Source organism: Rosa rugosa, chromosome 3 (genome assembly GCF_958449725.1).
Source record: "Rosa rugosa chromosome 3, drRosRugo1.1, whole genome shotgun sequence".
NCBI classification, from domain to species: domain Eukaryota; kingdom Viridiplantae; phylum Streptophyta; class Magnoliopsida; order Rosales; family Rosaceae; genus Rosa; species Rosa rugosa.
The window spans coordinates 35,582,022-35,607,127 of NC_084822.1; the positions used below are offsets into that span (position 1 = coordinate 35,582,022).

The window sequence follows — 25,106 nt, forward strand, 5'->3', positions numbered from 1 at the left end:
AAAATAGATTTTCATGCATCAATAATTTCCATAGAAATACATGCATAAAAAATCACTCACTGAGGAGAGTCTAGAATCCCCTCTCTGAAATATCAAAGCTTTGGCTCCATTCGCTTTCCTAGGCCAACACCACCACCTTTCAAATTTTGGATAACTGGAGTCCCTAGTCCGACATTTTCAAATGCCATTCCAATATTTCAAATGGACGACAGTAATAAGATCATACAATTTGACTTGATCAAGGTAGTCAAGTAAAATAGTCTTACTTTCAGAATTACAACATTCCACTGGCCGTCCCAATTTACAATATATCAGTGTTCTTAGGCGGCCGGAGAGTAATGGCTAAACGGAGGAGAGTAATGGCTAAACGGAGGCCTTAGGCGGATTGGACTTAGGCGGCCGCCTAGGCAGCCTGGGCGGCTACGCAAATTGACTGGGCGGTCTGGTCATTCGAACCCCATCTCTCTCTTCTCTTCTCTTGCAGCCTCTCTCCTATTCCTCTCTTTTCCAACACCGATTCTAAACAGCCGGAATGTTATCTCTCTTTCCTCGACTCTCGCTGCCTCTTGTTTTTCTTTTTCTGATTTTTGGTTTTTTTGTTTATCTGGTAAAGAGAGAAGGAGACTCGATGACCCCATTGAGAAAGAAAGAAGAAAGAAGGGTCATCGCAATCCAGAAGTGAAGAAGGGCTGAAGAGAGAGACAAAGAGAGAGAGAGGAGAGAAACGCAGAAAGTAGAGATTAGAGCAAGTGCACCCGTAGTCAAGAAAAGGCAAAGTCGAGAAGTCAAGAATTCGACCAGTCAAGTTACTATTCACTGCCACTGGACATAGGTTTGCACCCGTTTTTTTCCTTGCCCGGTCAACATTGTTCACTTTTTCCACTGTTCATCGTCGTTTTCACTGTTCATTATTACTGTTCATTTTTTAAACTTTTACCTATATAATCATACATATTAATTATATACCATCAGATCTTCACATCAATTGCAACCAACGGCCAAGATTAATTGACCGTTGGTTTTAAAATTCCAAAAGCCCAATAGATGACTGCCACGTCCCTCCCATTGGCGCTACGCGACAAAAATGGCGTCCCTACCAGCAGCTCAGCGCCACGCGTCATCAAGCTGTCGTCCACTTCCCTCCCTTGGCGCGTCTTCGTTTGCTGAGCTCCTCATCACGTCAGCCACGTGAAGAGCTGGGCTTGTGTGGCATGTCGGCTTGGTCGGGCAAGAAAATAGTCATGGAATTGACTATTTCTTTGGCTGTAGTCATGAAAGGCAAAACCTTGCCCAGTCAAAAAAACTCCGGTGGAAGCATCAGAATCCATCTCAAGGTCATATAGTCAGATTTTTCTTGACTATGCCCAGTCAAGAACTTACCAGTGGACTTGCTCTTAGAGAAGATGATGACTTTTCTTGGGATATGGGTTGTTTTAATTTTGATGTGCATATAGTTTGATAACATTGACCAATGTGCCATAGAGATAAGGTTTGGGTCCTTAGGAAGTTAGGATGAGCTGTACACATATAGTTTGATAACGTTGACCAATGTGGCATAGAGATAAGATGGGTCCTTAGGAAGTTAGGATGAGCTGTACACCGATTCCCAATTACCCATTCATATTATTATAAATTTAAAAAAAATTATACATTATCATACTATTTGATAATGGTTTTAGGGTTCTGAATGTAATTACTCAATTAAATTATAATATTATTTACCACATCTATTTGTATTTATAATAAATAAATACATAAATAAAATGGGTTTTTCCCGTATACCCAAAAAGCACCAGTATTTTTCCCAACTACCCAACACTTATGTATTACACTGTTACTTTTAAGAAAAGACTTAACAGGGATGGAAAATTCTAGTGTATGTTAATGTATGACATACACTAACTTTTTTGAATATTTTAAGCCATCGGATATAATTAAAATGTGGAATAAATCTAACGGTTTAGAATATTTGATTGTTGTTACCTGCTCATCCGTTAGCCTGTATAATCTTTTTTATTTTTAGCTAAATTCTCAATATCATAGTACTAATAAACTTTGAGCGACTTTCAGAAAACCCTAAATTGAAGAGGAGAAGACAGAGGGAGGAGGAAGTGCGCTGAGAAAAGCCGTTCAGTTTTTGTTCTGCAACAAATTTACGTATTTGCTTGGGGAAAACCCTAAATTGGCCGTCAGAGATCATCCAATCGGAGCCTCCTCACGAGCCTACGCGGTGGTCACAGTCGGGACGGTGCTAGTCTCCGCCGTACCGGATGTTTCCCTCCAGAAAGCTCGGAGCTGGGACAGCGACGTCTCCTCCAAGTTCGCCACCACTCCTCTCAAAGACATTTTTCAAGGTCGTCGACCCTTTTGTCTTTCTTCTCCATTAACTTTCTTTACATGTAATTCTCATCATTTTGGGCACTCAATTTTGGTGAATTTTGTGTTTTCAGGACAAGAAAGTCGTCATCTTTGGCCTCCCTGTAAGTTGCTCTCTCTCCCTCTCTAGTGTAATGGTTTATGTTTTTCGTGAGGTTTAGTGACAAAATGAAATATTAGATGAACATGAATAAGAAACATTGAATCCGTGAGTGTTTTAAGTTTGCAAGGGATTTATATAAATAGGTATTGTTATTTGCGTATGTCAGGGTGCGTATACGGACTTTTGTTTCCAGCAGCATGTGCCTAGTTACAAGAACAACATTGATAAGTTTAAGGCTATATAAAGGGATTGATTCTGTGATTTGTGTAGCGGTTAATGATCCGTTTGTTTTGAATAGATGGGCAGATACTTCAAGCTAAAGATTCCGTAAGTGAATATTTAACTGTTGTTCCATCTCTTCTGATTTGCAGAGATAAATATGTTTTCTCAATTTGCAATCCTATGCTGCTTTTGTACTAATATGAATTCCCTTATACTCTCTATTCACTGTTTATTTTAGTTGGAAAAGTAGTTAAGTTGATGTCTGAATTATTTACTGTACAAGTGTAGCCACTATTGGATCATTCAATTTCAAACTCGTATATTGCATTGTAGTGAGAATTATATTACGAGGAAGACTTGAGATTGAATGAGTTCTAGATGATTAGTTTTCCTCTATATGTACTTTTTTATAATTAATTTTTTTTAAATTTGTGTTAAGTACTTAGGAAATAAGGTAACTCGTCCATAATGAGCAATTCAAAGTGTAGCAATAGTGTGATTCAGTTTTTCCTTCCATACAAAGTTCCAAAATCTTATTTTGCACATTCTCAAAAAAAAAAAAAAAAAAAAAAAAGGTATTTGGCAGGGTATTGAATTATATTACCGGTCACTCTTGAAGGTATAACTTGAGTCCTAAAGCTATTAGCTTTTGCGTGTTCATAGTTTCTGTTCATGTTTCAAATTTTGTTCGTCACTGTAAAGTAAATTAAGGAAATAACATAACTTGTACATAACGCACAACTCTTCCAAAGTGTAGCAATGGTGCGATTCAATTTTTCCTCTGATGCATGAGTTAATTTATTGCTTCCGTTTAAACTAGAGCAGCATCGTTTGACTTCGTTGAATCTTTCGTTAATAGATTGAGTTCTACGGGGACTTTCATGGGAGCTTCCACAAAAGCTTGGACTTTCTGTTGCTTTGCTTGGACCTCGCTCTCAGAGGTAAAATAACTAGTCCGGTTCGTTTGTTGTTAGAACTTGGTTGCATTAGATGGTCTTGGAATCGTTCTATCCATAATTTATTGAAAAATTCCCTCCTTATCCTCTTTTCCCTACTATTAATGGGATAGAGCCACCCTCGGTCAGTTTTATTTTCAGTCTATTTGTGATTTACTATATCCAGAAGTTTGTCAGTCTTGAAGACATTGTTGCTCTCTTTCTGCAGATGGTCGGCATATGTAGTTGACGGGAAGGTTAAAGTTCTAAATGATGAGGAAGCCCCATCAGCCATCAAGGTCTCTGGTGGAGATGTCATTTTGGGACAGATCTAGAGAGACAGTTTACATGAATGCTTATGAGACATGTCATCTGTTTACATCATGTACTAATAACTTGAACATCTTGTATGCTAAAAATTACTCCTGGACTGTATTTGTGCTTCTTCAAAATATGATGCTTCCAAATAAACTTATGAAGTTGAGTTTTTACCATGCTACCAAGGTTTCCCGTGCAACTGTCTTGGTGACAATTTACATACTGGCCAAATGAAACTTTTGAGTTTTAACAATGAAGCTGATGTACGTAGCACCAAAGCCTAACCTATAAGAGAATTTCATCAATAAATAGGTTAGGTTTTATGTGCTACGTTAGCTACCACATAAGCGGTGATGTATGTGGTACTAAAAACTTGGCTCACCTAGAAGTATTTAGAAGGAAAACGATGTCAATAGTGTTACAAAGACAAAACAACAATGTCTGAGCCTAGGAAGCCTTTGAGATATTGCGAACAATCCAAACGGAGGGTATCAAAATAATAATCACCGGCATATCCAACGGCATCAGCCTCGCCCTTGCCCACCGTGCTGCCTCCGAGGGTGCCAAAGTCTCCATCCTCACGCGCTCCCTTGAAAAGCTCGAGGAGGCCAAGAACTACATCTAGCTCTCCATCGGCATCGTCGTCGCCGTCTTCAATAATCTCGATGATATATCGTCGTGGAACAAATATCTTATCAAGAAGCAGATATCTATATTGTCGAGGAGGGGATATGTCATTGGGAAGAGATATCTCGTCGGAAAGAGATATCTTGTTGAGGAAGAGATGTCGTTGGGAAGGAGATATCTCGTCGAGGAAGAAATATCTTATCGAGGAGCAGATATATTGTCGATGAAGAAATATCTTATCGAGGAGCAGATATATTGTCGAGGAAGAAATACCTTATCGAGGAGCAGATATCTTATCTAGGTGGGAATATCTCGCCGAGGAGGATCTTAATAATGAATATATAAAATTTTAGGGGTTAGGGTTTACGGTTTCGAAAAATTTTGGAAAATTTAGAGTTTAGGGTTAGGTTGAGGGGTTAGGGTTTACAGAATTTCAACTATGGAAGAAGAAGGAAGATGAAAGAAAGGGAAAGGAAACCTAAGTCATAAAATTGATGACAGAATGAATTATGGTAAAAAGTGGAAATCAAGTTGTAATTAGTGTTAATATTTTACTATTACAAGTTTCAGAACTGTTTTACCAATAAAACAACGAATTGTGGTAAAATGTGGTAATCTAGTTGTAATAAGTGTTAATACTTCACTATTACAATTTTTCAGAACCACTTTACTAATAAAACAACGAATGTGTTGCTATACTGGTAATATGAATTTTATTTAAGTAAATTTGTGGTGAGTCCTTTATGATGTAATGAGGTTGTCTATTTTGTAACTACTATCCTTTAGGAGTTATTTACTTATTTGACAACTTTTTTCTCCTGATTTTACGACAATTGAGGTACAAAGTAGTAATCAAGGTTGTATTTGTGGTAATTCTTCAAAATTACAAGTTTGAGAATCATTTTACTAATGAGACAATAAATTGTTGTAGAAGTAGTAATCAAGCTCTTAGTTGTGGTAATTTTTTATATTACAAGTTTGAGAACCATTTTACTAATGTGACAACCAATTGCTGTTAAAGTGGTAAAACTTTATGTATATACAGTAAATGAGGCGCGAGTCCTTAATTGTGTAATAAAGTTCTCTATTTTGTAACTAATACTTTTCTTGTGTAAATCTCATCATCCATGAGATAATTACTCGTTTGACAACACATTTTACTATAAATGACAACAATTGAGGTGTAAAGTGGTAATTCTGGTCGTTTTTATGATAATTACTTGAAATATGATTCCATTTACAAAACAAACGATCACTTTACCAATGTTACAACAAATGTTTTGTCGATATGGTAAATAATCATATTAGACCTAAAACTTCTCAAGTCCTTATTCTTATAATCCAGTTGTTCTTTGTGTAACTAGAGTCCTATTTTTTGTAAATTATATCATCGATGAGATACTTTACAACAAACCACCATATTTTACGTATTTAGTGATACTTATAGTTGTAATTGAAGTAATTACTATATTTACAATCTTTATTACAAAATTTTGAACGATTTACGTATAAAATAATTAATGAGTACTTAGTATGGTAATTTTTTTTTTTTTAAAATACACATGTCAAATTATAAGTGGATAACCTGTTGACCTGTACAACAGGTTTCACCAACTAATTTAATTTAATATATATTTATTAAAAAGTTGATGTATGACAAACATCAACACACCTTAGACTTCCCCAACAGGGATAAGTCTTTATCTAAATGTCATTTGTATCCTATATTAACCTGTGGTTTTGCTAATACTTTTTGACTAAAAAAAATTTCATTTTAAACGACAAAACAAAACAAAACTAGCCTTCAACATGCCCAAGTTTTTCTCCTAACGGCCTCTTGCCTAACGGATACTTTAACAGGCGGAATCACTGCTGCTTGTCTTAGTTTTGGATTTAAAACTGGTTTTTTCGGTTAAATAGTACAATCAGAACCTTAGATTTCTACAAGATGCAGACATTTAGATAGTGACCTAAAGATGAAGATAACTATATAATGACAATGATAAAGATAAAGATAAAGATAACTATATTATGACAACGATACTTGTTGAAGAGGTCGATGAGTAACCACATGAATTCATTTATTCAAATAATATACATGTTAAACATTCAGAGCCTCATTCTCAGGTAAACAGCAAAAGCTGTTTAGCTATTCATAAGAATGAGAACAGGTACTTACTTGTACTAAAGCACACTACTTCACTTCTAGATAGGAAAGGAAGCACACTACTATGGCTATATCGGATTGATCTTTCCGTTTTTCTAATGCCTTACAAATGAAACTAAAGCTCTTTATATAGAGAGCGGAACTCAAACTGGAATTCAAAACACAAAATGTACAGAACAACTCCGTGATCTTCTGCTTTTCTGAGTGCTCCTGATGATGGAGGTCGGTCAGGGAAAAGCAAACGTATCTGGGTGAAATGTTTTTCACCTTCTTCTTTTCTGAAAAGCAAAAGTATCTTTTTGAAAAAGGGAACAGTTGCTTTTTTGTTTTGGTGCTTTTTTCTTCACCAGCTGCTACATGTTGTCGTCAGTCTCCGAGTTGTGGCCAAAGACAAAGGAGTTGTTGTCTGCCTGGACCATTCTGACTGTTGTAGCATTGTCTTCAACATCTGTGTCGACATACATCTTGTAGTGGTTGCCGTTTTCAAGTTTGTCCACCCACTACATGCAGGCCATTGTTGAGTCTATCTCTTTTCTGGTGAGAGATAGGAATAGGTCACTGCTGACTACGTCAGGATGATCGTAAGCAGTGATAATAGTCTTTTCTCCTGCTGCCAGGAAGGTATTGCTGAGGTCTTCAGAGATGATCTTTTTCATGTATTCCAGAGCCATGGCCTTCATCCATGGGATGCTAGAGTTTGGTTGGCCATTGTATCCAACACAAGCAGGTTGTAGATATTGTCTTGGAATAATTCTCACATAGTGATATGGAGCAATGTATTCGATTTCCCCATTTGCTTGCTGGATCCATTCTGGAGGAGTGGATCTAAACTTCAGTCGAAGCGTACAGTCAGTTTTTCTAACATTCTTGACTGTATTGACGATGATGGGCGGCAAACCTTTTAGATCATCATTAGTTTTGGTCCACAGATTATGGACAAAACCATTTTCAACAAGCCAAAGCTTGTGTTCTTGTGGATGTTCACTCTGAACGTTTACCAGGTATCTTCCAACATATGGTCCCGCGATGATGAAGAGGGTTGGAGGAACTAGGTCTTCTGAATTGTGCCTTCCTATTAGATTGTGGAATTTATGCCAGTCTGCTTCAGTGAGTGCCATGAGAGGGACCCTAGCACTTTCTGGGCTTTCAAGGAAGTTATTTTTTTCTTTCTTGACAGCACTCTGCTGTAGTTCTTCGAACTGTGGCCTGCCATTTTCATAAAGTTCTTCAGCTAAGGCAAAGAGGGCTGGGAACATTAGACCACTGCTTCTTTCTTGGAAGGCAAATAAAAGATTATCCAGAATTGCCTTCTGATGGTAAGCGAGTCTCCTGCCAGTTCTGAACACAGGAGTGTCAAAAGTTCGAAGTTCATAATTAAAAACATTAATTACTCCAGTTGGAGTAGGTTTGCTTTTTGGCAAAGCAACAGCCGTCAACGGTCTTGATGAGCCTTTACCGTCTGCCGTTTGAGACGGGCTAGTCAATCCTTTACCCTGGGATTGATCAGTTGTGGCTAAGCCTCTTGGACTTAGCAGGAATCTCTTGAGGATTTTTTCTTTGGGATCCTCATTAGTTTCATGTTCTTTCCCAGCTTTTCTGCTTCTGGGATTGCGACCTTCGTCGTCGTCATCATTTCTTTTGCTGACCATGGCTAATTCTCTTGTTAAGGCGTCTGGAAGATAGTTCTTGTTTCCTGCAATTAATTCAACATTATAATCATATTGGTTAAGGAATAATTGCCAGTTAGCTAGTCTTCCTCTATCAGCAGCTTTATCAAGTGTACCTACATGTACGTTGCAAAGCATAATTAGCTATAATCAGACACACTCATCGTACCGCCAGAGGTACCAACTATCATCAAAGGAGTAACCCACAGATAGGCAGCCAGGCGGGCCACGGCCGGAGCACAAGAGTTCCCCAGGATCACCGCTGACGCGCCGCCACGCACTCTGCCAAGACGGCATCAGAAGCTACTGAAACTGGGAACTGAAGCACATCAGTCCCACATCGAAAACAAGGAGAAGATCAGACCTCTCCTCACCTATAAAAGGTCCTCTCTTCTCCCTTCATTAAATTACGCATTAACTCTCATTTATTACTATGCTGCCTATATATATCAACTGACTTAGGCATCGGAGAAGTGAAGACCGCCCAGCGCGGTCTCCCTCTGACGCCCTGCCTTTCATTTGGCAGCTAGCAGGAATCACCAAGTATACAGAGTAGCGGTCCGCCCGCCGGACCCGCGTTAAACGAAGGCTTGGCTACCGCCAGACTTTGAGCATTAACATTGGCGCCGTCTGTGGGAATCCTTGAACAAGAGGTCATCCCATCACAACTACCATGACTAGCGGTAGCGGGGGAAACGCCCATGAGCAGGCAGACCAGTCCGCCATCCCCCAACCATCCAATCCAGCGGTAGGTGTTAACCGCGCACTATTCAACACCCCAACTAACCCTGGCGGTGAGACGGATCCAGGCAGCAGCCGCCCACCAGGCCAGGACCTCGCCGCCATGTACGAGTTGGCACTGGCAGACCTTCACAGGGCAAACAGAGAACGTGAAGAGGAGCGCAGAGAGAAGATCGAGGCCCAAAAGCAGGTGGCTGCGCTGATGTCACGTTTTGATGACCTGAAAAGGACGTTAGAAAGAACCGCCAACCCGGTACAAAGCGAGCATTCGCATAGTACAAGGCGTAGTCATCCCAACGCTGGTGCATTGGGACCGGAACCAGTTGTACAGATGCAGGTCCCGCTGGACCCCCCTGAACTACTGGGGATTGGACCACCGCCCATTCCCCAACTCATGTTGGAGCAGGAAGCAGAGTCGGTACCACGCACCAACCGCTCGGAAATTAGGGCAAGAACTGAGGGTGGTCCGCCTGCGCCAAGGCATAGGCAGACCCAGCGGAGTACATGTGCCGGACCCACTGGCGACGCAACAGCCCAAATTCTGGAGAGGATGCAGCAGTTGGAACAAAGGCTGGTCCGGCCGGAGTCGGGCGCCGCGCCATCAACTCAAAGTCCACTTTTCACGTCCAGACCAGGGCCCTTCACCGCTGCAATCCTACAGGCTATTAGGCCTGCGTACGCAAAAACTCCGAAAATGTCGCATTACAGCGGTACAACCGACCCCTTCGTCCATATGGACACCTTCAAGAAGGTCACCAACAACAAGGGATTTGACGACCCCACTCTGTGCCACTTGTTCAACGAAACACTGGACGGGGAGGCAATGAATTGGTTCTTCGAATGTCCGCCAGGATCCATCGACTCATTCAACGAACTGTCACATACCTTCCTCTCCCGGTTCATCTTACTGTCCGCCGGACATCATAACACGAGTCAGCTGTTCAGCGTCAAACAGGGAGAGAATGAGTCACTCAAGGCATTCGTCACAAGGTGGCGAGCGGCGGCATCTCAGTGCCGCGATCTGGACAAATCGATGGCATCGGCGGCCTTCAAGCAAGGACTCCTCAAAGGGCCGTTCCTCTATCACCTCAACTACAATCATCCAAATGCGGCATATGACCATATCATGAGTGAGGCGGTCATTCACGCCCAGGCGGAATTCATTACATATGGAGAAGTCCCACCGCCACCGGTAACGCCAGCAAAGGCCACACAGCCTACCTCCAGTCATGAAACCGTTAATAAGGCACCCGCCGCATCACCAACTGACAAGAAGAGGGAATGGCCACAGGGTCACTACCAGAACAAGCGGCAGAAGGATCAATACCACAAGGGAAACCGCCCAACCCAGGAAGATAACCTCAACAAGGCATGCCCAAAGGATAGTTTCCCGCTACCCCGTATCGATCAGCTGGTCGATTCCACCGCCGGACATGAGCTCCTCAGCATGATGGACGCTTTCTCCGGATACAATTAGATCAAAATGCACCCCAGCGACCAGGAATGCACAACCTTCACCACCGACAAAGGCCTCTACTGCTACAATGTCATGCCTTTCGGTCTGAAGAACGCCGGTGCCACTTACCAGCGGTTGATGAACGCCATGTTCGCGGAGCATCTGGGAAAAATCATCGAGGTCTACGTAGACGACATGCTAGTTAAGAGCATAAAGGCCGACGGACATGTGGCAAACCTCAGGATCATAGTAACCATTCTCTTGGCCTATGGTATGCGCCTCAACCCGGAAAAATGTTTCTTTGCGGTCACCGCTAGCAAATTCCTGGGATACATTGTCAGCGAGCGGGGCATCGAGGCTAACCCAGACAAGGTCCAGGCCATCCTTGACTTGGCGGACCCAGAGTACAAGGTGCACGTCCAATGCCTCCAGGGCAAGTTAACCGCCCTTTCTCGATTCATCTCTCGACTCACTGACAAGTGTGCCCCATTCTTCAAACTCCTCAAAACAACGCACAAGAAGGTCATCGACTGGAATCCGGAATGTCAGGCGGCGTTCCAGGGCCTGAAGGAATATCTGGCGGCAGTCCCTCTCCTCTCTGTCCCTGTCCAAGGAGAAACCCTATTCATATATCTAGCGGTATCTGCATCAGCGGTAAGTTGCGCAATTGTCCGAAGGGAAGGCCAAGATGAGCTCCCGGTTTTCTACGCCGGCAGAGGCATGAACGGAGCGGAGACAAGGTATCCTCCCTTGGAACAACTGGCCCTTGCACTTATCGTTGCCGCCAGGCGCCTCCGCCAGTACTTCCAGGCCCACACGATCCATGTGTTAACAAATCAACCGCTGAGACAAGTAATGCAGAACCCTGAACACTCGGGGCGCCTCAGCAAGTGGGCCATCGAGCTCAGCGAGTTCGACATAGAATACAAACCAAGAACCGCCATAAAGGGCCAGGCAGTGGCGGACTTCATCGCTGAACTCACCGAACGTCAACCTGAACCCGGTGTAGAGATGGTACCTGGAGCGGAAGTGGTAACCGTCGGGGAGGCAGGTCCCCTCCAGTCGGATTGGAACCTACATGTGGACGGATCCGCCAGCGCCAAGGCCAGCGGCGCCGGAGTCATTCTAACAGGACCCGGGGGACTGAACGCGGAGTACGCGTTGAAATTCAACTTCAAAGCTTCAAACAATGTGGCGGAGTACGAGGCACTGATCGCCGGTCTACTTCTCGCCATTGACTCGGGGGCTGACAGCGTCAACATATTCAGCGACTCTCAATTAGTCGTTAACCAGGTCAACGACAGCTTCCAGGCAAAGGACCAGCAGCTGGCGGCATACTTGGGATATGTCAAAACGCTGCTAAAAAAGTTCAACTTTCACACCATCACACAAATTCCCAGGGAAAAGAACGCCAAGGCTGATTACCTGGCAAGACTGGCAACCGCCCAGCCACATCAAAGTCTAGCGGACACAAAGGTGGAATGCCTTGACAAGCCAAGCATCACGAAAACCCTAGCGGAGATCTTCAACATTGAAATCAACCCTAGCTGGATGGACGAGATCACTGCATACAAGCGCAGCGGCACACTACCAGAGGATAAGGTCAAGGCACGCCAAATTCAGCGGAGAGCAACCCGCTACAATATCCAGAATGACAAGCTTTACCGACAGGGGTTCACTCACCCCAACCTCCGCTGTTTAACCCCGGAGGAAGGAAAGGTCGTGTTGGCAGGAATCCACGGCGGGGAGTGCGGAAACCACTCGGGCGCCAGATCCCTGGCCAATCGTACAATGCGACAGTGCTACTTTTGGCCTACGCTTGGTGAGGACGCCCGGCAGGTGTCAAGATCTTGCCACAAATGCCAGCAGTTCGCCGATCTCCCGCATGCGCCAGCTGAACCACTTTCAGTCATCATCGGTCCATGGGTCCACTCTACATGGGGCCTCGACTTAATGGGAAAATTCCCAACCGCCAAGGGACAGTTCAAGTACATCATTGTCGCTATCGACTACAACAGCAAGTGGATAGAGGCAGAGCCACTGACGGCCATCACTACCGCCAAAGTCATTCACTTCCTCTGGAAAAACATTTACTGCCGCTATGGTGTCCCACACACAATCATTACAGACAACGGCACACAGTTCAACAATGAGGAGCTCATTTCGTTCACCGCCAATCTGGGCACCAGGATGAGCTTTGCCTCTGTCGCCCACCCCCAAACCAACGGCCAGGTCGAAGCGGCAAACAAGATAATCAAGAAGCTGCTAAAAAAGAAACTCGACACTGCCAAGGGCCTGTGGGCGGAAAAGCTTCCAGAAGTGCTATGGGCCATCAGAACGACTCCATCCTCCGCCACTGGTGAAACCCCCTTTTGTATGACGTTAGGAACTGAGGCCGTTCTGCCTGTCGAGGTGGCTCAACCCACCGCTCGGGTCGAATGCTACCACCCAGAGACCAACGGCGATGGCATCAACCTGGATTTGGACCTCCTAGAGGAAAAACGACACAAGGCCCATTTGCAAAACCTGCAAAACAAACAACGAGTTTCGCGTTTCTACAACGCCAGAGTCAAGGCCCGCAACCTCCAACTGGGGGACTGGGTAATGAAGGAAGTCATTCCAGCACCAACAAAACTCCGCCCAACTTGGGAAGGTCCATATAAAATAGTAGAAGTCGTTAGCCCAGGCACCTTCTACTTAATGGACAAGGATGGAGTCACTACGACCCACCCTTGGAATACCGAACACCTTCGGTATTACTACAAATAGTCATGTCGCTACCCAGGAGCATCTTGACTTAGCTAAATTTTTGTTCAATATTTAGCTAAGGGAAGCTACCCAACGGGTACATCCCCACTTTTGTTAACACTGACCAGTCAGTTATCAATGAAACGAGGAATTATTCAAACCATTGTTACCAAGTCTAGCACTGAGGGCAGCTGGCAACGCCGGCAATCGTCAGCGGACCTCATCCGCTACGTTGTGCATTTGGACCAATCTTAATTCCTTTAATTTTTCATTGATTGCAAAAGAACATCCTAAGTCAAAACTCTAGCGGTATAGACATGTCATCACACAACGTCAAAAATTCCATATTTCATATATTCAGGGCTGGGACTCCCCACCCAAAAATTGTTCATTACATTCAAAAAAAAAAAAAACAACAAAAGTACATATATTTTCAGCCTCAGTGGCTACACAATCAAAACAGGGCACGTCCGGCATGTCAGGGGTTGGCCTCGGCGTTGCCTACTTCAGCCTGCGACGGCTGTTCACAGCTTGCTTGGTCAATCCCTCGAGCGGTAGGACTTGGCGTCTCAATGGTCCCATCCGCCGGAGTCTGATACCCACTGCCTGAGCTGCCACCTCCTGCTGGGGGACTGGGTACTGGCGGGGGTCTCTTCGTCGGCGCTGCATTTTTTGCTTGCGGCGCCTTGGGCAGGGACGCCTTGGCCCAATCAATGGCACCCTTCGCTCGCAACATCTCGACATTCGCCAGGGCGCCGGCCTTCGCCACTTCATTCAGCGCGTTTTTGTATTCCGCCGACTGCTTGAAATTCTCCACAGCGGCGGCGGCGGCTCGGCTTCCATCATCCCTCAGCCGGATCAACTCACCCTCCAGTCTCTTCACTTCCCCTTGCCTGGCGGTAGACTCCCGCTGCAGGATGTCAATTTTCTTCTCCTTGGCGGTCACACGCTCTTGCAGCAAGGCCTTGTCTTGCTCCAGCTGGGAGACTTGATCATTTCGTTCTATGTCCCGCTGGATGGCGACGTCTAGCTTGCCTCGAGCGTCCGCCGCGTCACAGTCTGCCTTCATCAGGCGTCGCTCCACATCTGCCAGCCTGTCCTTGGCTTCCCCCAGCTCCCTCTCAAGCCTCTTAACCTCCTCCCGGAGCTGACCCTCAATTCGAGGTTGCTTGGGCGCCGCCAAGAACATTTCGTTCAGCCCCACCGCCAGATGCCCAAAGGCTGAGCTAAAGGGCGACTGCTCGATCGCCGTTGGCCGCGTCATCCCTGCCAGACCGCCGAACCCCAACCGCTCGCACAAATGGTAGAGAAACTCCCGCTCGCTGTCGGTCATGAACTCGGTGAAGGCAGCGAACGAGTCCAGATCGCTCATGGGCATTTCTCTCTCGGCGGTCACAGGAGCCTTCGACGGGCCTTGTCGGCTCTTCTTTTGCCTGTGGACCTCGAGGGTCTCGTCATCATCCTCCTCCCCGCCTGAGTCACACTGGCGCCGCTTCCGCAGAATCCCCCGTGCATCTCCAGAGGGCGCAGCCCTGGACCCCATCGGCGGTTGTCTCCCCACCGCAGTCGCGGCAGCCCCCGCCGGCGCCAGAACTCTTTCTTTCTGCGGCCCACGTCGAGTGCCAACCGCTCTTTCCTTCTGCGGCACGGTAGAGGATCCCTTTTTTCCCCCGCCCGCATTCCCATCCCCCTGCACGCTGGGCAGACCGTCGGCCCCTAGGTGCGAGTGGTGCGGCATGGGCAGCGTCACCGCAACCTCGGATGCGCTCACCTCCAGCGTCTCCGGGTTCACAACTGTCATCCGGGCCGCCTCGCCTGAAGCATACATTGTCTCCAGGAAGTTGTCTATCTCCGCGCGATCCATAGCTTTGTCAAAGGCGTCACGACTCGCTTTGTTGCCTGGCGGAGTCTCTGAGAACATGCAAACACTTGTCAGCTTTAACCAAGTTATCAAAAGATACAGTGTGGCGGAGGCCTCTTACCAATGGCGCGCGTTAGCTGCTGATCGACCAACAGCTCCCAGCCGGTGAGGAGACGGAAGTCCAGCAAATTGCGGTTCTTCCAACAACCTTTGATACGCGCAATCCGGCACTCTTCCTCCCGCGTCAGATTGTAGCGCAGGCCCGCTGTAAAACAACAGAAAGTGTCAGTCAAACGATTGCAACATGTATACCATAAACCGCCAACTATGTTCAGCGGAGATCGACGGACAACCTCGGATTGGCTGAAACTCAGACTTAATCCTAAATGTCGGCTCCCCCTGGTTGGACTCCGCTTGATACTCCCACCCCGTCGTGGCCACGCAAAACGTCCCCCGCCAGTAGGACATCGAATCCCTCAAATTCTCTATCAGCTTGGGCGCTCCCTGCCGGCGGCTCAAATTTACTTGCCCCCTACACCCTTGGCGATTAATGTACACCAGTTCGTAGAAGTGCAAAACCTCCGCCACCGTCGGCCCCTCGCACCCGGATAGCCGCCACAAGGAGTTCATCGCCAGCATCAACCGCCACATGTTGGGACAGATCTGCCCAAAAGCGACGCCGAACTCACACACCAGGATCTGAAGGTTGGGCACTAGCGGCAACGTCACTCCTTGGCGGAATATTGCCTCGTGAACGGCGGCGAACCCCGCTGGAAGAATTGAGGCCTTTTCGTCCGCAGTCGGTTGGCGCAGCTTCACCACTCCCGGCAGCCGGTATGTCCGTTTCATCCGGTTGACCACGGCGGCAGTCATCCGCCCTCCCGCCTCGTCGACGGGGGTCCCATCCGGGAGCACCCACGCCGACTCTGTTTCCTCCCCCGTCACGTTTCCCCCGTCAGCAGAACCACTGGCGGCACTATTACTTGCTAGCCGCTCCTCACTCCTCTCCCGCGCAGCAGCTTCCTCACCCGCCCTAGAACTCTCCGGACGCAACGTACGGCCCATGACAACTTCCCAGGGTATGGTTTGCAGCGGCTCGATGTCTAACGGCTCTGACAGTGAGGTTCCTGCACGGGCAGACGGACGCAACGAGTCAATAAAAACCCTATCCGCCGCACTGATTGACACGTCAGACCCGGAGTCCTCACTGCTCGAGATCTCTACGACGTTGGCCATCCCAAAAACTCTAAAACCCAAATCAGTTAGCCCACAGAAGGATCTAACCTATCCCTATATCAGCCATAGCAAAGCACCACGAACAGCTACCTAGAAAATACCAAAACATGAACAAACCCCCCCCCCTAAACCCTAAAGCATCGTAACCTACCTCAAATCTCATCTTACACCCCCGACGAGCATCAAGAAACCCAGTTCACACACCAATCCCAGACACAAATACCAAACCCACAATTCGAGAACAACACAAAACCGAAGAGAAGGATAACCAGAACACTAACCTGTCGTTAACTCGCCGGCGTACTGATGCTCGCTATGCCCCGACGACGGAAATTTTCGTCTCTTCGACCACGAGAACTCCACCAACTCACGGCACTCTCTCTGCAAATCTCGGCTGGGCAGAGCTTGAAGACGACAAACAGTTCGAATGGATTTTCTGATCTCCTTTCTCAATACGTTCCCCCCCTTTTATGTCAACATCAGCGGCTTTTGGGCCGTCCGCTAGAAAACGACATCACACCCCAGCCGTCCACGTGTCCCCTGTCCGCACTAACCCTCCGGGTTAACCGAGGCGTCGCCTCGGTTACGAAATCCATCATTACTCGCATTAATGACGAGAAGACGGCCGGACTGAGGAGACGCGTCTCCACACGCTAACCCTCTAGTTACTTGCCACGTGTCAAGGCGTATCACGAAAGCAATCCAGGGTACACCCCTCTCCAAGTGAGTCTCCGCTGAGCGAAACCCCGCCAGCGGAACTTCTTGTCCTCTCCAAGTGAGTCTCCGCTGAGCGAAACCCCGCCAGCGGAACTTTTCACTTGTCCTCTCCAAGTGAGTCTCTGCTGAGCGAAACCCCGCCAGCGGAACTTTTCACTTGTCCTCTCCAAGTAAGTCTCCGCTGAGCGAAACCCCGCCAGCGAAACTTCTCACTTATCCTCTCTTAGTGACGTTCTCCGCCGGGCGGAACCCCGCCAGCGGAACTTTTCACTTGTCCTCTCCAAGTGAGTCTCCGCTGAGCGAAACCCCGCCAGCGGAACTTTTCACTTGTCCTCTCCAAGTAAGTCTCCGCTGAGCGAAACCCCGCCAGCGAAACTTCTCACTTATCCTCTCTCAGTGACGTTCTCCGCCGGGCGGAACCCCGCCAGCAGAACTTTTCATTAGATGTTATTTACGAAGTCTCCTAAAAGCGACACTTCTCCCTTGTCATCATACAAACGGGGCACCTTCCGCTACGCACCTCTAGCGGAAACCTCTTTTATCTGACAAATCGCGTACTTTATTCAGCGCGATACCGCTCAATAAATTAACGCCAAGCACGTCCACTGGACGCTGTTTACTGCTATAAACCAGCGGGGGGACTCCCGCCAACGGCGGATCCCGAGGCCACGCCTCATTCTGACAAATGACCGCCACGCGGCATTACAGTCAGATTGTCCCTACGGGTCACGGGGACTAGTCAACAGTCTACGACGACCCTGATCAGGTACGTTGGCCCCCGTCACTCGGGTCCTAAAGATTGGGTTCGCTACCCAACACCCTCTGCTCCGTGCAGCTCCCCCTCACCAAACAAATTTCGCGACCATCCGGAGGTCCATCTTAGCCGGGGAGTGGGGGACTCCCTGGGGGGCCTAGCAGGGGCCCACCCGAAAGGGTATAAAGCGTTTGCTCAGTAATATCCATGGTTGACAATGCACTGACGCTAATTATGCTTCTGCAAAAGTCTAGCGGAAGAAAACGCTTCACACCGCCGATCAACTCCCCAACCAAGATTGCCCTCCTTGACTGGGGACTTAGGGGACTTGTACCTACATGTACGTTGCAAAGCATAATTAGCTATAATCAGACACACTCATCGTACCGCCAGAGGTACCAACTATCATCAAAGGAGTAACCCACAGATAGGCAGCCAGGCGGGCCACGGCCGGAGCACAAGAGTTCCCCAGGATCACCGCTGACGCGCCGCCACGCACTCTGCCAAGACGGCATCAGAAACTACTGAAACTGGGAACTGAAGCACATCAGTCCCACATCGAAAACAAGGAGAAGATCAGACCTCTCCTCACCTATAAAAGGTCCTCTCTTCTCCCTTCATTAAATTACGCATTAACTCTCATTTATTACTATGCTGCCTATATATATCAACTGACTTAGGCATCGGAGAAGTGAAGACCGCCCAGCGCGGTCTCCCTCTGACGCCCTGCCTTTCATTTGGCAGCTAGCAGGAATCACCAAGTATACAGAGTAGCGGTCCGCCCGCCGGACCCGCGTTAAACGAAGGCTTGGCTACCGCCAGACTTTGAGCATTAACATCAAGTTTGAAATTTTTGAAATTCTTTACTCTGGCACAATCGGTGCGGACAGTAAAGGGTTTTCCAAGGAAAGCTGGAGAATTTAAAATTGTTTTCTTAACAGCCAAAATTTCTTTTTCCCCTGTGGGATAATTCAGTTCTGCTGGGCTGAACTTGCCACTACAGAATTTACAGATCTTTTCAATGTTAGTTCCAGGTGTTTTTGCCAAAACAACTCCGAACAAGTAATTATCACTCGCATCTGTCTGGAGGATAATCTAATCATTCTCTTCTGGTTGTTGAAGAGGAGGGAGGTTTTTGCAGAGATTTTTTATCTGCTTCATGATTTTCTCATCATCTTCTGTGAAGTTCCATTTTCTTTTTGAACTTGTTTTAGGAGATAACATTGCTGTTAACCCCGATATTTTAGGGATAAAATCTCTCCCATAATTAATGACACCAAGGAATCTTTCTAGACTCTTAGCATCAGGAATCCTGTCTGGGAACTTCCAGATCTTCTCAAGGATATGAGGTTGGAGTTTTATCACTCCATTTTTGATATTTATACCTAGGAAATCAACTTCATCAAGGATAAAGAAGATTTTCTTTTCACCTAGGATAATTCCATGCTGAACTATCAGCTTTACAACCTCATGGAGGTGTTTCATATGTTCTTCTCTGTTTTTTGAGAAGACCAGAATTTCATCTATGTAGACGTCGCAAAACTCCGCAACGTGTTTGAAAATGTTGTCCATCTTTCTCTGGAATATTGAGGGAGCTTGCTTGAGACCAAAAGGCATTACTAACCATTCGTAATGTCCTTGTGGTGTTCCAAATGCAGTGAGAGGTACACTCTCAGGATGCATTTTGACCTGCCAGAAACCCGACTTTGCATCGAATTTCGAAAAGACCTTGGCTCCTCTGAGCTGGTTGATTAATACTCTTACTTGAGCAATTTGATAACCGTCTTTGACAGTCTTTTTGTTGACATCTCTGTAGTCAATCACCATTCTAGCTTTTCCTCTTAGATTTTCTGCATGATTTCTCACGTAGAATGCTGGAGCATGATGAGGGCTAGTGGAAGGTTGAATTAATCTCTTGTTCAGGAGATCTTCAATATCTTTTCTGAATTCTTTGTGGTCTTCCTCTTTGTATTGAGGAATGGCTTTGACATGACAGATGACATTCATGTCATGCAATCTTAATTCACAGACCACTGGGTCTTTTTCCCAAAACTTCTGAGGGTCTACATCGATGTTTTGCTCGAGTAGTTTCTTGATTTTTTCAAGAGTGGGAATTTTCTGAGACTCAAGCTTATTCTGAAAGTGCTTGAGGTTATGCTCATGGATGAAACTAGCTTCTTCTCCTTCACTAGTTTCTGCTTCTTCTTCTTCTTCAGAAGATTCTTCAACAAGTAATTCTTCTTGTTGTTTGATTTGGAGTATGGGTTCAAGTTTGGGTTTGTAGGGGGTAAGATCACCACTATTCTGTTGCGATCTCTGATATTGGGTAGGAAAGTTTGGACCTACAATACTTTTGGCCTGAATAAGCCTATCAGCCCAGAACACCCGTTCTCCTTTTCTGAAGCCTATTGCTTCTTCATCCTGAATAAATCTCTGTTGGAGAATGAAATCATTACCCAACAAGAAATCTGCGCCTTGACCTTCAGATTGCCAGACGTTATGGATGGTAAATGTTCCTCCACCAATGGTGATATGAACATTTTTTGCTACTTTATTCATGGTGAGATGGCTTCCATCAAAAGTAACACCAGTAGCTGTTTTCTTTTCTTCTTTCCAGAGTTTTTCTGGAATTGCAAATCTTTTTGCAACTGTAAATCCTGATCCATTATCTACAAAGGCATGTAGATGATATTTTTTATGATCAGGGAATTTTAGTCCAATCTCTATGTAGTTGCTGTATCTACTTGTAGAGACGACTTTCGATTGTTGAAGCTCATTTTCTTGAGCCTGTTCCTTGGGAATGAATGGCTTGCATTCTTCTGGAACAATTTCTGGTGGTTCAACCAGTTCAAAGTTTAAATTTTCATCAGTTTTTTCTTCATCGATGATTTCTTCCATTTTTTTGGAAGAAGATGGTTCCATAATTTTTTGGAACAAAGTTTCTACTTCTTTCTCTTTTTGTTCAGAGAAATATTCTTCATATTCTTGTTCTACCAAATGGCTGACAAAGCCATTCTTGGTTTTTCTTCTTGCTTCAGCTATGAAGCATTCTTTGTGGTAAGTCTTTTTTGACTCTTCACAAAACATAGGGAGACCATTCTTTTCATGACATAAGCAGTAGTCACAAACGAATGTACCAGGGTTCACCTGATAAGAAGACATTAAAGATTCTGTCTTACTTTCTTCCCAGTTTTTGATTTTCAAAACATTCATTTGTCTGGATTCGAAGTACTCTACTTTAGAATCTGTCTCAGACTCAGATGAATCTTCTTCTTCGGACCAGGCAGAGTAAACTGACCTGTCGTCTTCTTCATCATCAGAATAGGCTATTTCGTAGCCTTTCATATTTGCAGATTCTACTATGTGCTCATATTCTTCAAAGAGAGCTTTAGTAGATCTTTTACCCTTTTCCGGGCATTCATTGGCATAGTGCCCTTCAGCTTTACATAACCAACATCTGCAAGCTTTCTTGCTTGGTTGTTTATGTTAATGAGTATTCTTCTTTTTCTTGAAGAATTTCTTTTTTGGATCTTCATCCTGTTGTTTCTTGTAATTGGAACTTTTCTTGAATTTCCAATTTTTTCTTTGATTACTCTTTTTGAATTTTTTAGAGTAATATTTTTCTTTCTTCTTTCTGTAGAACTTGGATTCATGACATCCCCAGTTGGTTGGCATATCTAGTATTCCGTAACAGAAATTTTCAACTCCTTTGAGTTGTTTCTTGGCCATCTTAGCTCTAAGATTGGCTTTGCATTGTTCTTTCAATAGTTGCCGGATTCTGTCGGCAATTCCTCCAACTGAAAATCTTTCAATTGGTTTTTCTGCTATGCTTTCCCGCACAGCTGTTCTCCATGGTTCAGGGAGTTTCCTGTGCAACAGGTTGACTAGATCAGTATTTTCTAGTTCACGAATTGTACAGTAATATTCTTGAAATTCATTCAAGTATTCTTCAAAATATCTCATGTCACAAATTTTGAGAGCATAGATATTTGATTTGGCTGTTTCTCTAGCCTTTTCACTCATATTTGCAAGATCTCCACAGAACTGATCGTACAGTGGTGCTGCAAAATCATACGGAGATTTTGAAGTTTTGATTTCTTCCAGCCATTCTTTTCCTCTGGCTGTTTCTTTGAAAGAATAGTAATACTTTTTAGCTACTTCTGTAAGAGTAGTTTCAAAGTACATCTGAAGAGCAGGGGCTTCAAATTTTCCAAGAGTTAGAGCAGATGCCATCATCAGGCTGTCTACCCATTGGTCAAGAGTTTTTCTCTTATCTAGAGCTTTATCTAAGTCTAGCCAAATACCATAGTTGGAAATCGTTACTCTGGGTATCTTGTCCTCTGGGACAAACCTTTGAGAATTTCTTTCTCCATTTCTGCCCGTAGGGGCCTTCTGTATAGGGAGTTTCACTTTTCCCTTTTCTCTAGTGATGAAAGTTTTGGAGCTATCTCCGTTTTCCATTTCAACATCCTGGTAGGGAAGGAGTTTTCTTTCCTTTCCTGGATTGAAGTTTTTCATTTCTTCGATTAGTTTTTCTAATCTTTCAGGATTTTCGCAGAACTCTGCTTCTTCATAGAGCTCATAGAGCTTTTGTGCTCTAAGCATATTAACTGGTCTGTTTAGATCAGCTTCTAATTCTTCTTCAGTGATAGACTCTGATGGTTCTTCAGAGTATTTTGTACCACTAACACTAGCTTCTCTAGTGCTGTAACTTCTTCTGAGAAGATTTTTGTTTATCCTGATATTTTCAGGACAGACATCACTTTTTCTGTGATTTTCAAAATTTAGACTGATTTCTCCAGTCTTTCTACTTTCGTAAATTTTTGCTTTTGCATTTTCTGCTGGTAGCTTCGGACCAGATAATTTCCATTCTGTAGGAAAAATTACTTCATTCCAAGTAACCTTGTGGATCTGCTGTGAATGGTTCTTTTGACTGGTGAGGAATCCAGTAGTAAGACCAGTGATGTTTGATATCATTGTCTTTGGTTCTACTGTAGTACTCATCAGTTTATAGTATATCCTGTATACTATTGCCAATTCTTGCATATCATTTTTCATAGATATGCCATCTGTCTTGACTCTCAGTCGGAGACAGTGGGCTGCATCTTTCAAGCTTGTTGAAAAGTTGGGGAAGCAGTTGAAATATGCCACTTGGTTGCACAGAGATGCTTCAAGGGTTCCCAAAAGACTAGCTTGAAAATCTGTTAGTCTATTGTCTTGTAAGACACATAGAACTGAACAGTTTATGCCTTCTCGAGCAAGAAGTTTTATGCCTACTTGGACTGCTCCAATGTGCATAAATTGATAATTTTTTGCTTTTGCTCTGGCAACTTCAGCAGGAGTGATCAGTAGTAGATCTGTTTCTCCTGTTGTAGAGGGGGTTGTAAATTCAAGTAATTTGAAATGATGGCTATCAATCAGGTCAAACGTTCCCCTTTTGTAAATTTGTTTGAAATCTAGCTTTGGAATTGAGGCGTTTTTTACCTCATGCTCGATTTCATTGTATTCAAATTCTTCAGCATTTAGGAGTTGTACTCCTTTCTTTTTTCCGAAGATGCTCATCATATTGACATCTCGAGTTTCTTTCGGCTTTTCATACCGAATACTAGTAGAACTAGTTGAGGGATCCAGAAAAATCATGTTTGGAACAGGATTCTTTTCCGGTATTTCTAATGGTTTGAACCCATTAGCTGCCTTCTTTGTTTTTACTGTAGGCACTTTCTTGTCCTTCAGTATATTTTTCATAGAATCCAGAGTTTTTTGCTGTTCAAGGATTTTTCTACTAACACTTGTTAGCTTTTCTTCTTCCGTTTTTGGAAGATCTTTGATATAATCGAGTTTGTTTTCCAATTTTTCTAATTGGTGGATTATAACAGGAATTTTTTCTAGATTTTCTTGATATCTAGATATCTCCTTCTGCAGGATCTGATATTTTTCATCAGAAGATTTTAATAGAGAATTCAGCCTCTCTATTATTAAATCAGACATTGTCCCCATAGGGGATTCCCCTGATGAGCTCTTAGCAAGCTCTGATACCAGTGATTTGCGGATCTAACCAATGCTCAAATAATCAAGAGGTTTTTGTTCCTCTTCCAGAATATATAACAGATTATCAATATCTTCTTCTAGTTTATAAATTCTGGTTTGAAGTCTATAGATGATATCTCAGTAATGGGGAGTTTCTCTACTAAGACCTTTTCTATACTCTTTTAGTTTTCTCAACTTTTCTCTTTCCTTATGTAGTTCTTTGCTAGTATTTTTGCAGATAGCATTTAGCTCAAGTCTGTCAATGATAGAAATCTTGAATGGTAAAGTGTACTGTTTACCTTTAAAATAGAGGATGAATGCAACAACTGTATATATTCAAACAAATATAATTCTTATGGGTCCACCACGTTTCAACAAAACAATAGAAAACAGATATTTAAAGAAAACCAACAACTGACAGAGACATCAGAGAAGGGTACTACTGGTAGGAATTTTGATAAGATGGGTTGGTGAGAATGGAAAAGAGAAAGAGTTGTGTAAAGAGGAATAAAAATAAGACACTGGGGTGTATGAGAAGTATTCTCAGGAATCTGGGGTGTATGAGCATTAACCCTAAATAAAAACCGCCTAGTCCCCGCCTAGGCGCTAGGTTCTTGGTCACCGCCTGACTAGTGTCTAGCGATTTTTAGAACCTTGCTATATATGGGCACCCATCTTATAGTCAAATTCACGACCATTTTCCATTTCTTACCCTATGATCTGAGGCAAGTAATATACAAGGTCTTAAACTTTCCATGACCAACTCAACATCATATTTCCATAAAAACTTGAAACTTTATCACCAGGTTCTAGTTTAGTTAACAGATAACAATCGATTAAATAACTCTTCTGCTAAACCCTGTCAACGTCAACTTGGTTTACAATCCCTCCAAAGATTAATTGCTTCTGTTAACATCAATAGATGTCTGATGTCAGGAACTCTAATCATGCATCACTGCCAATAAACTTAAAATTTAATAACCCATCACTAAAACATAGCTTCACCAAGCTCAATTATACCTTGTACATGTTCAATACTAATTAACAATCGTATGCCCAGATTCCCACTCCTAGCTTTTATATCACAAACAACTTGTATTCAATAATTGGCACAACCACTTAATATGCAACGTAATAAGAGTTTTGACAAT

General features: G+C 44.3%; 1 pseudogene; it reads left to right on the forward strand.

Annotated features, from left to right (window-relative positions):
- LOC133737641 (peroxiredoxin-2F, mitochondrial-like) overlaps window positions 1-3,971 on the forward strand; it is a 4,836-nt pseudogene extending 865 nt beyond the window's left edge.
- Window positions 3,972-25,106: the final 21,135 nt, after the last annotated feature.